Genomic DNA, 16,358 nt, shown 5'->3' on the forward strand with positions numbered 1-16,358 from the left:
CCTTGCCCATCTGGCTGGGTTTCCCCAGCCACTCTGGGCGGCTTACAGCATATATCTTTACATATAATCTCCAGATTATGTTATACATTTCTCTTACATACTGCATTCTAATAAATATTCCACCCTTCTATTTCATATATTTCATTTTTCCATTCTTGAGTTCCGTTCCCCACATTTCAACAACCATTTGCATTCCAGTGCAAAAACACACATATGTGTATGTATGCATTTAGGTGATTTCCCCTTATATAAATGCATTTCTGACTGTTATTTGGGGTGGGGGAGGGATGTGTGTTTTTGTAAACACTGCTTGGTTGGAGAGCTGCATTGCAAAATTCAGAGACCTGTGAATTTCTTAGGATGGCTATGTTTTCGGTCGACACATTGTTTTGAAAAGTGGGAGTTTTGTAGCTTGACCTTTAAAAGCGAATCACATTACACTGTACTCCCCCATCCCTAGTGGGGGTGCACTTTCTTCTCTGCCTCAGACAACGTAATGTCTTGAGGTGGTTCTGTTTGCAGATGACAGTCTTTATGCATCATGCCTCTATTGATCCAAACCTTGGCAAGATATAGTTTCCACTCCAAAGGATTCTATCAATTTCTGCATGTTTTCCCCCCATCTCAAACCAAGTCCTCCCCTTTAAGTATCTGTGCAGAAATCTCCACCCAGCCGCCGAATCCCAGAGATTTTGGAAAGAATATATCGCTCATTGTTGCCCTTGTTTGAATCTTCAATAAGCAAACAGGAGCTTTGTTGATTCAGACATTACATATAAGCTCAGGCTAGTAAATAATTCAGGGCTCGCCTTTTTGTCGGCTCCTTCAGAAAAATCAATTGGGGGGGTTTCTAAAAATATATAATCGTCGCAAGCTAATTGATCTACTAATGCCCATTGTTTGCTTTTCTACTTTCAACAAATGCACAGCAAATTGCTTGTGAAATGATGTTTGCCAAGGGAGTCCTGCGACGGAGTCAGGAAGGACAAGACGGCTCTCTGCTCAATCATCCACTGAGAACGACATGTAACAAAATGGATTCAGGCCCAATTTAAAGGTGCAGACAAGGCTGTGGGGGCCACAGAAAAACCCATCAGCTCTTCGCCTCTGTGGGGCGGTGCTGGTGTGTAGAGGTTTAGTTTCCATGTAAGCACATTCAAATAGGAGAAGGAAAACTCTGATCCCAGATCTTCGCTGCCTTACTTCTGCTGTTCATTCATGTCAGGGACCGTGCTGAGAGGACTGCACTGAAGAGGAATGGTGGGAGCCCCCCCCCCTCTCTGCTCCGGCTCCTGAATCTTCCCAGGAGAATAGTATAGATTTGGAAGAGTGGTTTGAAGAGGGGCATAGTTCTGAAGGCAGAAGCTGGGGAATTCTGGATGGGGAACAGCTAGGAGAAGAAACAGTGGAAGAGAGAGGGTTGACAGATTCATATTCTTTGGACAGCATTCCTCCAGCTCCCTCCCCAAGGTCGAGAAGAGCTCAGAAAGTCTCAGAACAGAAAGCACAGAGGGTTCAAGCTCAGATTTACAAGACGTAGGAGTGACATAGAGTAATAGGGACGAGGGGGTGTAAGCACTGCCATTCCAAGTGGATGGGTTCTTTGTCTCTCACTGTGATTATTAAAGAATCTAACTGGTATGACGTTCCTTTCATTTGATCTCTTCTTATTTACTGCCACAGGGGAGGAAACCAATTCCCCAAAGTCTGACATTCATTAGAAAGGCTTTGGGAGTAAAATCCAAGGAAAAGTCTGTACCAGTTGCCTTGCAGGATATCTTTGGGAGAAGAAAAAGCCAAGGAGTCAACCCTACACAAATCCATAGTGGAGTCTGTAAGACAATGGGATGACGCCTTGTATGTCTCCTTCCGACAACTCCTGCAGCCAAGCTGGTGCCAAACGTCTTGCTCTGCTTTTCTTTGGACCCCCATCAGCAAGGCAGAAAGGTGGGGGTCTTGTTGTCTGGGCGGCCCAGGACCTCCATACAGACTGCCCACGCTTGCAGCCTGGAGGGGTCACTTCTGTGCTACTAGCGCAGCAAAAACAACACGGCATGCGGCAGTTACGAGTTACCGGTTTCTGCAGCCACAGCAGGCGCTGTGATTCTCCAGCACTTTGGCTTCACCCTCAGAGGCACACTCCATTGTCCCTTGAGATAGACAGACACCGACAAGAGGATTCAAGTATTCCTGCAGCCGCACAGAACTTCAACTGGGCAGCCAGTTATGCATCACACACCCCAAAAAAAAAAGAGAAAAGAAGGATACAGGGTGTGTAGAGGTGATTATTGCAGTTTAACTAGAAATGCAATACACAGCAGCCTGGTCAGGAGCAAAGTGTGCAGTCCATATGTTCAATGATGGCCCAGCCTGAGATCCTGCATGTGTTGCTGGGCTTGAACTCCCATCAGCACCAGTCAGCATGCCCAGTGATCAAGGATAATGGGAGTTGTAGTCCAGCCACATATGGAGTGGGGGATGCCATGGGTTGCCCATCCCTGCTGTACGTAGGTCCCAGTCAATGGCAATTCACAACAGAAAGTCATTAGCCACCTGTTGGAAGTGCAGAAGAAAAGGGTTGGCCTGGAATCTCCCCAGAGCCTCAGATAATGTCATGGGTTGGTTGGGTGCAGAGGAATCAGCTGAGGAACCCTCAAAGGAAGAAGGCTCAGAGCCCAGGGATTGGTGCCCGGATGACAAGAAGAAGAAGAAGAAGAAGAAGAAGAAGAAGAAGAAGAAGAAGAAGAAGAAGAAGAAGAAGAAGAGGAGGAGGAGGAGGAGGAGGAGTTTGGATTTGATATCCTGCCTTTCACTCCCTTTAAGGAGTCTCAAAGCGGCTAACAATCTCCTTTCCCTTCCTCCCCCACAACAAACACTCTGTGGGGTGAGTGGGGCTGAGAGACTTCAGAGAAGTGTGACTGGCCCAAGGTCACCCTGCAGCTGCAGGTGGAGGAGCAGAGACATGAACCCAGTTCCCCAGATTACGAGACTACCGCTCTTAACCACTACACCACACTGGCTCTCAGAGTGGTCAGAGAGAGCAGAGGGAGAAGACGAGGAGGAGGAGGTGTTGGAAGCTGAAGAAGTAAGAGGGCTTAGTGAGCTGGAAGAGTCTGTGGCAAAGAACAGTTCAGAAACAGAGGCAGAAGCTGAAGCAGGAGAGGAATAATAATAATAATAATAATAATAATAATAATAATAATAATAATAATAATAATATATAATGATTTATTATTTCTACCCCGCCCATCTGGCTGAGTTTCCCCAGCCACTCTGGGCGGCTTCCAATCAAGTGTTAAAAACAATACAGCATTAAATATTAAAAACTTCCCTAAACAAGACTGCCTTCAGATGTCTTTTAAAGAGAAGATAGCTGCTTATTTCCTTCTGAAGGGAGGGCGTTCCACAGGGCGGGCGCCACTACCGAGAAGGCCCTCTGCGTGGTTCCCTGTAATCTCACTTCTTGCAATGAGGGAACCGCCAGAAGGCCCTCGGCGCTGGATCTCAGTGTCCGGGCTGAACAATGGGGGTGGAGACGCTCCGTCAGGTATACAGGACCAAGGCCGTTTAGGGCTTTAAAGGTCAGCACCAACACTTTGAATTGTGCTCGGAAACGTACTGGGAGCCAATGCAGCTCTCTCAGAACTGGTGTTATGTGGTCCCGGTGGCCGCTCCCAGTCACCAGTCTAGCTGCCACATTCTGGATTAATTGCAGTTTCCGGGTCACCTTCAAAGGTAGCCCCAAGTAGAGTGCATTGCAGTAGTCCAAGCGGGAGATAACCAGAGCATGCACCACTCTGGCGAGACAGTCCGCAGGCAGTAGGGTCTCAGCCTGCGTACCAGGAAGGAGGAAGGAGGCCAAGAGGCAAAGATGAGTCTGGTGAAGCCCTGGAGAGGAGGGAACTGTGTGGAGGGGAAAGGCACTTAGTCGTGGCAATTGATCCATGGGGTGAGACCTACCGGAGATCAGGTGCTGTGCTCATGAGGCCTGACACTGCTGCCAAGTCTGTGCAGATCATGTTCTTGCTAATAAAGAGTTAACTCCAGCTTGCACAGTGTGATTTACTGCTGGCTCGCTCCTGACCGGTAATAAACTTGACCTCATAGGTAGTTCTTGGCGGTGGAACACTGCCCCACCACCTTCACTCTGCCCTCAGCCAGTCCCCACTGACAGCCCCCTTGGTCTCAGTGTTGCCCTTGCAGAACTCAGCGGGGAGGGGGGGGGCAAAACCGGAACGAATTGGCTCTGCCTGTTATTTAACTCTCTGCCTTCTGCCCTTCAAGCCTCAATTGGCAAGGGCCCTGGTGGGGCTGCTCGACTCACAGAGAGACGATCCTGGATGGCTCTGCTAGCATTAATCCAGCAAATCCCTGCATGATGCTCTGTGATGTGTGCTCTGCAGAGTGCAGGAGCTGCGGTGCCAAAGACGTCTCGTAAATACCTGTTTAGCCTCGGTCTGTTAGTTCATTCTTACTAACTGGGGCATCTGCTTCACGCTCCACGACTCGCTGTCGCTTCTGCGAAGCTACCATATGCCTGCACAGATGAGGGCTGAGAGAGAGAGAGAGAGAGGGAAAACTCCCTCTTAACTCCGAGGAAGAGCACTTGGTAAATATTTAGAGACTGATTTACAGATCACTGGATGATGCTGACAAGAGGAGCATGCAGAACAAGTGCCTTGCTCCCTGCTCCGTAGGAAGGGCCAGATGGTGCCCAAAAATGCAGATGGAAAGGAGAGTAGCTTAACTCCTATACGGTTCACTCAGATCTAACGCAGATTTAAGCAAAGAATTGATCAAAAAGTCATGAAATATTACAAAAATAAAGATATTGCAATCCCGTATCTCTAGCATATTAAATAAGGAAGTAGAAAATAAAATTAAATGGGCAAAACAAAGGTATTTTGAGTCTGCCAATAAGTCCGGTAAGATGTTAGCATGGATGATAAAGGAAAAGCTGATAAAGGTTGTGGGGTTTTTTTACCACATCACTGATGCTACAAAGAGCTCAAAGAAGTACCAGATCTTTCAACTTCCTGCAAAATTCAGTGTGAAGACCGAATGCCCTGCTATTATCACCACGGAACATTAGTGATTATCTATGAATCGCCAGCAAAGATGGGATTCTACCGTTATCATCGCATCCTGCGAGTGCGGCCCATTCATGACACATCTCCCTCCCTAGCGCTCCATGAAAAGACGACGACTCTGTCATTAAGAAAACAACGCTGAGAAGAAGTGGGGAAGGCCACGTGGGAGAGCTCTTTCGAGTAAATTATGTTCCCTGTGAAAAGCAACAGCAGCTCTCCCTGTCAATCTAGCATTCATTCACAAATCCATTTGTTTGCTCAATCATTCCTTTATTCTGGTGCATGCGCACATGCACAGAGACGCATGCACACACTGCCCCCATGGCAGACCCAAATGCCACTCCATGCTCTGCCAGGCTGCCCACTCTGCTTGGTATAAGATGATTACCGAGGGGCTCATGGGAAATTGCAGACAAACACAACTAGCAAGCATAGGGCTAGCTAGTGCATGAAGGGGTTAAGGCAATAGAGCTGTGTTTCCTAGTCTCAGTTAAGTCACACACCCTCCTCTCCCCTGTGAGGTAGGAAGTGAAGCACATGTTGGAACCTATTTTTTTGTGTTTGCTACTCAGGAGTATTCTGCCTGTGTTCTCCTTGCTGCTGTTTGGATAAATGCATGAATCTGACCTTTGGAACATTTTGTAAGTAAAGCATTTTAAACTTACTTAACGCTGTCTGGTTTGTTCATTGCAAGAGGGGTAAAAAACTGGGAGTGCTATATGCAACTGAACAGGATATGAAAAGGGTTTAATGGCCTAGGTTCCCACACTATACTGCTGCCTGACTTTGTGAGTTTAAACTCTGCTGCTGGGGGCTCTCTCTCGCTGGACAGTGTGCAAAGCCCCACATTTTGAATCTAGGCACTCAGTTGATTCCCATATCAGGGCTGGCACAATACATTTTGGCACCTGAGATGGACCCCAGAATCCCCCCTCCCTGCCAAAGAAGGGGTGAGGGAAGATCTATATCAGGAACGGGTGTGTGTGTGTGAAAGATTGACATTGGCATCTGCTACCTGGTAGATCCTGCCACTTGAGGCGGGCACCATTCTTGGCCCCCGGGCTGGGCCACATGGCAGGTGATTGTGGACTCTGCACACATCCACACAAGTTTTTGGCATCCTTCACAACTTCGCCCCCCTCAAAATGCTATCTCATATTCCACCATGCTTCCATTTAGTCAGGATTTACTGTTACTGGAAGGAATTCAGCATCGTGCTATTGGGATCACAGCACGATGTGCTGCGTGAAAAATGTACCTTCGGTCCTTCCTGAATTATCTAACATTCGGCTTCATTGAATGGCCCTGGGTTCTAGCATGATCAGAGAAGGAAAGGAAAACCTGTCCTCTTTCACGTTCTCCAAATTTCTTCCACATTTTCAGGGTACCTACAGAGATTCAAGGTGGCCAAGACCATCTGAGAGGGTCCTGGAGAAGCAAGAGACTGATCTCTCTCTCTCTCTCTCTCTCTCTCTCTCTCTCTCTCTCTCTCTCTCTCGCTTTCATTATTTTATTTGTGCAAGCATCTCCACCCCTCCCTCCGGTTGCTTGTATGCCACAGTTTGTGGGAAGCTGATTTTTGTCTTCGCAAGGACTTTCTGACAAGGAATACTGTGCAGAGTCCCCCAGAGTCCTTCACTCGCCTTCCTTTCTTCTTTGATTGACAAGGCGCCGTGGGCTGGCTTAAAAAGGGCTGCCTTTCTTGTGTGCTCCCCCCACGCCCTCATGTCCCGCCAACACTGTTTAGTTCCTGATGAGCCCAGAAAACGCATGGAAAGCCAAACGGGAGTAAAGAATCACAGAGATTCTGTAGAAGTTGGAAGGGACCCTAAGGGTCATCTAGTCCAACCCGCTGCAATGTTGGTTCCACAGGTCTGGAGAGAGGCAATTTGTGGTAATATCACAAACTTTATGGCCTGATTTTAGTATACCTAAAATCCTTTGTTTATCAGTGGCCACCCGACATTTTCTCCAAAAAATTGCTTTGCGCAGGTAAGTACTATAGAGTTATCTAAATTTTCAAAAATTGGGGGTCCCTGGCTTGGCTTTTGAAAAATAGGGGGTCCTTAAAGGTAAAGGCAAAGGGACTCCTGACCATTAGGTCCAGTTGTGACCAACTCTGGGGTTGCGACGTTCATCTCGCTTTACTGGCCGAGGGAGCCAGTGTACAGCTTCCGGGTCATGTGGCCAGCATGACTAAGCCACTTCTGGCGAACCAGAGCAGCGTACGGAAACACCGTTTACCTTCCCGCCGGAGTGGTACCTATTTATCTACTTGCACTTTGAGGTGCTTTTGAACTGCTAGGTTGGCAGGAGCAGGGACTGAGCAATGGGAGCTCACCCCATCGCAGGGATTCGAACTGCCGACCTTCTGATCGGCAAGTCCTAGACTCTGTGGTTTAACCCACAGCACCACCCGCGTCCCTTAGGGGGTCCTTAGTGATTAGCTAATTGGGAACCACTGATCTAGATGCATGTTAAGCTGGTAACATGCACACAGCCTAAGATTCATCTCCCAGTCCAGTTATCTGGACTGCACTGCAGGGGATTGAAGTAGATGACAATTCTGTGATTCTACGATGCAGAATTGGGGTCATATTGATAACAGGATTTGGCCTGCTTAAGCTGAGCTTGCAAACGATTCCACTTTAAGGTTTTCCAACTCAGCTTAAATCGACAGTGAGGGTTATTTTCACTCTCCCCGGGCCATACCATTTGGCCCTGCCAGGAGAGAGGTTTAGCAGGCTAACAATTCTGCCAGGAGCCTCCCTGCACCTTTGGAAGCAATCGATGCAAAATCACTCTTTCTGAAACGGAAGCACGAGCGGTTGGGAGCAGGAGCCAGCCTGTGTGAGGTTGTGATGGACGAGAGAGACCTGGAGGGGAGATCACAGCAGAGCGGGAAGGCCAGCGGCAGAGACGAAAAAGGGTCTGTACTTGGCAAATGTCCTAGAAGATGAGGGACAAGGAGAGATTTCCCTGACAGCTTGTGGGTCACCGTTCGGAGAGCTGAATTGCTCCTTTTGCGCACTTCCAAACAGGTTGAGGGTGTAACAGGACTGTCTTTAGCAGTGCAAACATCCACCCAGTGCTCCCAAATTACCATGGATAGTGGGGGGGGGGAGTTGCGCACTACCAGCCATCAGGTGGGTGCGACTCTCCCCCATGCCACTACGGGAGAGGGATCCCTGCAGAGGCATGGGAGGGAAGCTGCATGCCCGCCAGCCTTATGGTTGGCAGGGCGCAGCTGGCAGGCGTGCAGGGAAAGGGGAGGCCGCCGGCAAAGCCGCACAGCTCCCCCACTCACTGGGGCACCCCTGAGAGGCCGTCGCCCTGGTGTGATGCACCACTAAGCCCTATGGGAAAAGCGGCTCTGAGGAGTAAAATGAAATGAAACGAATGGCATGTGCTCATCTAATGGAATAGCAAAGCCAAACCGGTGGGGGATAAATCAGTTTTGCCTGCTGTCGTACAAACAGGCAGAGACGGTGCTCCAGCTTCACTCAACACTCCGTCGAACTATGGAACTCACTTCCACAGGATGGAGCAATGGCCCCCGATATGCATGGGTTTAGAAGGGGATGAGACAAGTTTATGGAGGACAACAGTGGCTTGTTCTCCTTCCAAGGTTGGAGGCAGCAATGCTTCTGATCCCAGTTGCTGGAAGCCACAGGAGGGGAGAGCTGCTCTTGTGTTCAAATCCTGCTTGTGGGTTTCCCACAGCCTTGTGGGATGCTGGACTAGATGGGCCATTGGCCTGATCCAGCAAGCTGATACCGACATGTGTATGTTGGCTATTTGCAGTTTAGTAGCGCTGCAGAGAGCTTGCTGGGGAGACCATGGATTAAAAAGGGACTCAAAAATAACTTAAACAAGGTTTTAATAACAAAAACAAAAACTCCATTTACACTAACTACATCAGCAACCATGACCCAACCACCAACCCATCCCCCAGGGTAATGGGAGGGCTAGGTGCTGCTCCTTATATACTATGCCCAAATGCTGACACAGCTTAATTAACACAACCTAGCAGCACCTGCTATGTTTCACAGCTGCAAGACTGGGTCTCGTTATCTGCCCTGGCTCTTAAAGACATACACAACTTGTGAAGCAATAATGAACCTTCACATTTTAAAGTGACCATTCAACAGTGTACAGCGGAGAATCTAGTTTTGGTACCACTTGAAGCCACAGACCTTCTGCAACCAAAGAACAGTTCATCGCACTCAGTCACTGAAGGGGTTCAAAACCTACCCATTTCAACAAGGACCACAAACCAACATTTCTCCAATGAAAATAGGGACATCCTGTTTAATAATAATAATACCCCACCCATCTGTCTGGGCTGCCCTGGCCACTCTGGGCAGCCTCCAACATAAATAAAAACACAATATAATGTTAAACTTTAAAAAAAAAAAACTTCTCTATACAGGGCTGCCTTCAGATGTCTTCTAAAGGTTGTATAGTTACTTGTCTCCTTGGCTCAGGGGTTGCATAACTCCTTATCCTCTGATGAAAATAGGGACATCTTAAGGGAAAGTGAGGGACGCGGGTGGCGCTGTGGGATAAACCACAGAGCCTAGGACTTGCCGATCAGAAGGTTGGCGGTTCGAATCCCCGTGCTGGGGTGAGCTCCCGTTGCTCGGTCCCTGCTCCTGCCCAGTTCGAAAGCACGTCAAAGTGCAAGTAGATAAATAGGTACCGCTCCAGCGGGAAGGTAAACAGCGTTTCCGTGCACTGCTCTGGTTCGCCAGAAGCGACTTAGTCATGCTGGCCACATGACCTCATGTACGCCGGCTCCCTCGGCCAATAAAGGGAGATGAGCACCGCAACCCCAGAGTCGGCCACGACCTTTAAGGGAAAGTGGGACATTCCAGGATCAATTCAGAAACAGGGACGCTTTCTGTAAATCCGGGACTGTCCCTGGAAAATATGGACACTTGGAGTGTCTAGAACCATGGTTCCCAATGTGGGGCACATGCCCCACAGAGGGTCAATTTGATTTTTAAGGGGGACAATTTGAGAATGAGTTAGACCAAGTTAATGGTCTTTTAGGCTTTCTCCACGTGAATAGGACTTCACTTTTTGAATAATAAGAATTATATGTCACAGGGGGCATGCATCAGGATTTTAGAGATGCTTAGGTGGGGCATGGCCAAAAAAAAGGTTGGGAACCACTGGTCTAGAACCATCACAATAATGGTTCAGGTGTGCATCAAGCCCGTGTTGGTTGCATATTCCTTTCGAAGCCCCTTCTGTGCGTGTGACTCTCTCTTCCTGGATGGAGTCCCATGATTTGAAAAACTGAAAGTGGCCTTGCAGCCAGTTTTTCACATTCATCCGAAACTATTGAGACCTCTTGGAAGAAAAACAGAAAACACACACAGCGGGTGAAGAATGCAAGAAATATGCCTGTCTTGGCTTCCTGCGTTGTCTTTGACAGGAGCCTCAGAGAGACGGGTCAATTCCCTCAACGATGCTCAGCTTGAAAAACAGCCTTATCCGCCATTAGCACCTTGCCATAAAGAGGGAGGGGGAGTCGAGCATCACTGTGGGCCGGTGGTGACCCTTCCAATTAATGCAGCTGGTGTTGTAACCATTAACACCACTATTAAATTATCGGAGATTTTGCAGAGAAGTAATTGGGACCGCCTCGGTCGCTTAGCTATTTCCTTTGATAATGAGCACCTCTCTCTTAATCCAATTAGCATGATATCATGAAGTGGCGGAGGACATTACAGCCAGAAGAGGAAACACACACGTACCACACGACTCCCTCGGCAAACTGCCCACCACCACCAAGTTTGTTTCGTTCTTTTGGTACCCACCCTTCGCAGAAGCAACTTTGGAAAAGGAAGGTTGCACTTAAAAGTTCTTGGAGTTTTTGAACTTTGCAAGTAGAAATGATTTCTCAGCTTTTGTGTTTCAGCACAAAGTTCTCCGTGAACATGCTGTGTGCCCATGGGCAGTACCAGAAGGGGGGCAGGGGGTAGGCATCCCCCCAAAAAAACCAATAAAGCTGCTACACAGTGTGCCATGGGTTAGGGATGGCCACACTCTGACTGGGAATACACTCCTGTTTACTCTGCATCAGAAGTGGTGAACAATCTGATCCAGTTTGCATTTGAAGGTGAACCTACCTAGTTTGCTGTTTCTGAAACCATGCACAAACTGAAACTGCCATCCTTCACAATTTGCTCTTTTCCGAATTTTTGCCATAGGGGCTGGGAGAACAGGGTTCAAACCCCTGCTCAGCCATGAAACTCAACAGGTCGCCTTGAGTTGGTCCAGTTGCTGCCTCTCAGCCTAAGCCTACCTCCCAGGGTTGTTGTGAAGATAAAATGCATGCCCCCCCTTCAGTTCTTTGAACGAAAGGTAGAGTTTTATTTTATTTATTAAATTTATATACCACCCTTCATCCAAGGATCACAGGGCGATTTGCAATATAAAAGCGCACACAAATGTATACCGTAAAGGGACCCCTGACCATTAGGTACAGTTGTAATCGACTCTGGGGTTGCAACGCACATCTCGCTTTGTGGCCAGCATGACTAAGCCGCTTCTGGCCAACCAGAGCAGCACACGGAAACGCCGTATACCTTCCCGCCAGAATGGTACCTATTTATCTACTTGCACTTTGTGCTTTTGAACTACTAGGTTGGCAGAAGCTGGGACCGAGCACCGGGAGCTCACCCCGTCACGGGGATTCGAACTGCCGACCTTCTGATTGGCAAGTCCTAGGCTCTGTGGTTTAACCCACAGTGCCACCCGCGTCCCCTAATGTATACTATAAGTAAAGGTAAAGGGACCCCTGACCATTAGGTCCAGTTGCAGACGACTCTGGGGTTGCGGCGCTCATCTCGCTTTATTGGCCGAGGGAGCTGGCGTACAGCTTCTGGATCATGTGGCCAGCATGACTAAGCCGCTTCTGGCGAACCAGAGCAGCACACGGAAACGCCGTTTACCTTCCCGCCGGAGCAATACCTATTTATCTACTTGCACTTTGACGTGCTTTCAAACTGCTAGTTTGGCAGGAGCAGGGACCGAGCAATGGGAGCTCACCCCGTCGCAGGGATTCGAACCGCCCACCTTCCGATCAGCAATCCCTAGGCTCTGTGGTTTAACCCACAGCGCCACCCGCGTACCTAATGTATACTATAGTAACAAACAAAAACTATAACGCCCCCATATTATTATTTACATGTGATAAACAGACAGAGAGACAGGATGTATATATGATAGGGTGGGAGGCAGGCAGATATTCTTTAGGTGTGGGTTTTACTCCCACTGCTGCAGAAAGTTCTACCTGTTGAACTTCCATTTCCCAAGCAGCTGCCAGAATGGAAAAGGTTGGTCTGCTGCGAAGTGGATGCAAAAAGCCCCCACCGGCAAATAGCAGGGTGCCCCCAAAAGAGGAGCACCCTGCCTGTCTCCCACCTCGAAGCTGGGAAAGCCATTAGTTTAATGGTGGCATTTCTCATTGGACATGCTGCTGTGTTTGATGTGAAATGCGAGTTTTGGAAGGGTTTGTTTGCTCAAAGGCAAGGAGGGCCTGCTGGAGTACCAGTTGGTTTGCTGGGTTGATTTCCCTGGCATGGGGAGAGAGGGGGGGGGGAGAGAGAGAGAGAGAGAGTCTGCTGTTGTTTCCCTGCGGGTGTCTCCCGAGTAGGTAGGGGAATGTGGAGAATGCAGCCGAAATTAAGCACAACAAAGCAGCTCTTTGATTAGATTACAACAAACCCCATTGATCCCGATGTGCACAAGGATCTTGTTAAATAAGGTCAAGGGCTGCGGGAGGGAAACAGGGGTTGTGGAGGGGGGCTGGATCGTTCCCAAATAATGCCTTCAGTTGCTGGCCTTCCTGAGTGAAGGCCTGCGGCTCTGTGGTAGAGCATCTTGTTTTGCACGCAGAAGGTCCCGGGTTCAAATCCTGACATCTCCAGGTAGAGGGGGGTTGAAATTTCCCCCTGCCTGAGAGCTGCCACTGTCAGCGTAGACCACCCTTTGCCAACCTGGTTGGGGCTGATGGGAGCTGTAGCACAACCAGATCTGGGGGGCACAAGGTTGGCAAAGGCTGGCATATGAGCCAGGGGGCCCAGTCGTCTGACTCTGCATAAGGCAGCTTCCTATGTAAATCTATTGTACATTTTTAATTTTTAAAAATGCTTTTTATTTTATGGTTTTATGTTTTCGTTGTCGTAAACTGCTTTGAGATATTTTTATGGTGCTGCAGGATACAAATACGTTGAAACATTGGCATCCGTCTGCCTCAGGAGTAGACTGTGTCTTCACAACTCTACTTCTCCTTGCTCAAACTCAGCCCTTTAGTTAACTCCTGTCTAAAGGAGCCAGTGTGGTGTAGTGGTTAAGAGCGGTAGTCTCGTAATCTGGGGAACCGGGTTCGCGTCTCCGCTCCTCCACATTCAGCTGCTGGGTGACCTTGGGCCAGTCACACTTCTCTGAAGTCTCTCAGCCCCACTCACCTCACAGAGTATTTGTTGTGGGGGAGGAAAGGAAAGGAGAACGTTAGCCGCTTTGAGACTCCTTAGGGTAGTGATAAAGCGGGATATCAAATCCAAACTCTTCTTCTTCTTTTTCTAAATACTCTCCCAAGACACTAAGCCAGGGGTCAGCAAACTTTTTCAGCAGGGGCTAGTCCACTGTCCCTCAGACCTTGTGGGGGGGCTGGACTATATTTTGGGAAAAAAATATGAACGAATTCCTATGCCCCACAAATAACCCAGAGATGCATTTTAAATAAAAGGACACATTCTACTCATGTAAAAACACATTGATTCCTGGACTGTTTGCGGGCCAGATTTAGAAGGCGATTGGGCCGGATCCAATCCCCGGGCCTTAGTTTGCCTACGTATGCACTAAACACTATCTAAGCTCAGAGACTGTTTTCTCTACCTGTAGATATGGTATTTTCTTCAGAGTGGATGTTTCTACCCAGAACCAATTTTCCAACTTTCTCCCTTAAATCACCTCTCACTCTCTCTCTTTCTCATCTTTGAAAAATAGTCTTCAAACAAGAGAGGGAAGAGCCTGTTCCCTTCATTTTCCCAATCCAAATGGCACCTTCTCCCCCGTAACACATGCAGGTGGATGGAGTCGTGAAATTGACTGGACCCAGTCAAAGGAACTTCTGGTCTAGTCAATTTGACTTGCGCACACAAACACACTCTTTTCCTTTTCTTCAAGACAGCTTCATGATTTTCATGGTGGGATGCCCATGAATTTGTGTCGTGGGAGGAGCAATGACAAAGCTCAGCAGTGCCACCCCTGCAGCTCTGAAAAACGAATTCCCATTCAGAAACCGAGTCGCTGAGTCAGGCTGTGTAGGTGAGGTGCCCAGCGAAAAGCATTGCTCACATTCCGCAGCCAAGGAACTTGGCGAGGAGCCATTCTGCCCACTCACCGCCAGCCTTAGCAACCATGAGCTCTGAGCACAGCAAACAAAAGAGAGTGATCCCTTCTCACATTGTTATCGTTCCTGGTGCTTCGTTAGAGGTGCTGGGGTTGAGGAGTGCCACACCTGTCTGACTCAGAAGCCCAGGTTACTCATCCCAGGTGTGGTGCGATGCTGCTACTTAGTGGCCAGGCAAAACAAAAAAGTGGGCGGAGCCTTTGCACATGCCAGAGGCACTGTTTTCCACTTATAGAATAATAGAGTTGTGGGATTGGAAGGGACCCAAATGGTCATTTAATCGAACCCCCTGCAACACACAAATCACAGCTAAAGTGATCTGTATCTAACCCCAAAATAAGGGGCACTATGGCAGTGCCCTGAGAGAAATGGAAATAGATACACCTAGGGTGTGTGGCCGGGTGGCGCTGTGGGTTAAATCACTGAGTTCTTGGGCTTGCCTATCAGAAGGTAGGCAGTTCGAATCCCCACGGCGGGGTGAGCTCCTGTTGCTCGGTCCCAGCTCCTGCCAACCTAGCAGTTTGAAGCCAATAAAGCGAGATCAGCGCCGCAACCCCAGAGTCAGTCACGACTGGACCTAATGGTCAGGGGTCCCTTTACCTTTACCTAGAGTGCGTGGCAGAGTTATGACCAGCGGTGTAATGATGTGGAGTTGCAGTGGGTGGGTGGAGAAATCAAAGATCTGTTGTTATTTCTGCAGCAGGGATCCTGTTTCCGGAGTCCAGTGCTGCCCAATCAGTATGAAAGGGGAGCTCCTTAGCCTCCATTTCCCCAAACTTCCTTCCAAGGGAAGTTCACTGTGCTTAGATGCTGCGTGCACAGTGCTGGGCCCAGAAAAAAACCCTGTTGAAACCCTGCATTGTTGTAAATCCAGCCCTGCATGCAGAGGTGCACCTAGACTCCCTATATTGGCACCTCCGAAGATGGGAGACCCCATGGACCGGAAACTCCAAAAGTTTCCATTTTGTCATCTTTTGCACTTTGCCAGTGACTTCCTTTGTCTCCATCAGGGTCAGGTCTCCTCTGCCAATTATGAGGAATGGTTGAAGGATCTGAGTATGTTTAGCCTGGAAAAGAGGAGACTGAGAGGAGATAGGAGAGCCATCTTCAAATATCTTAAGGGCCGTCACACGGAGGAGGGAGCATGCTTGTTTTCTCCTGCTCTGGAGGGTAGGACTCGAACCCATGGCTTCAAGTTACAAGAAAGGAGATTCTGACTAAACATACGGAAAAACATTCTCCACCCACATCGTTCTGCCTGGACGCTGTGGTCCAGTGCCAAGGGCCTTCTGGTGGTACCTTCACTATGAGAAGCAAAGCTAGAGGGAACAAGGCAGAGGGCCTTCTTAGTAGTGGCACCTGCCCTGTGGAACGCCCTCCCACCAGATGTCAAAGAGAACAACTACCAGACTTTTAGAAGACATATGAAGGCAGCCCTGTTTAGGGAAGCTTCTAATGTTTGATGCATTATTGTAGTTTAATATTTTGTTGAAATCTGCCCAGAGTGGCTGGGGAAGCCCAGCCAGATGGGCGGGGTATAAATAATAAATTGTTGTTGTTGTTGTTGTTGTTGTTGTTGTTGTTGTTGTGATGGTGAGAGCTTTTTCAGCAGTGGAAAGGTCTTCCTTAGGAGGTTGTGGACTCTCCTTCCTTGGAGTTTTATAAGCAGAGGTTGGATGGTTGTCTGTCATGGATGCTTGAGCTGAGATTCCTGCATTGCAGCGGGTTAGACTGGATGACCCCTGGGGTCCCTTCCAACTACAGTTCTATGATTCTGCTTCCTTCCTTCCTTTCTCCCTCCCCTCCTTTTCCCTCCTCCTCCTGCAACTCTCACCCGC

The sequence above is a fragment of the Podarcis melisellensis genome (genome assembly GCF_964234715.1).
Source record: "Podarcis melisellensis genome assembly, chromosome: 1".
NCBI classification, from domain to species: Eukaryota; Metazoa; Chordata; class Lepidosauria; order Squamata; family Lacertidae; genus Podarcis; species Podarcis melisellensis.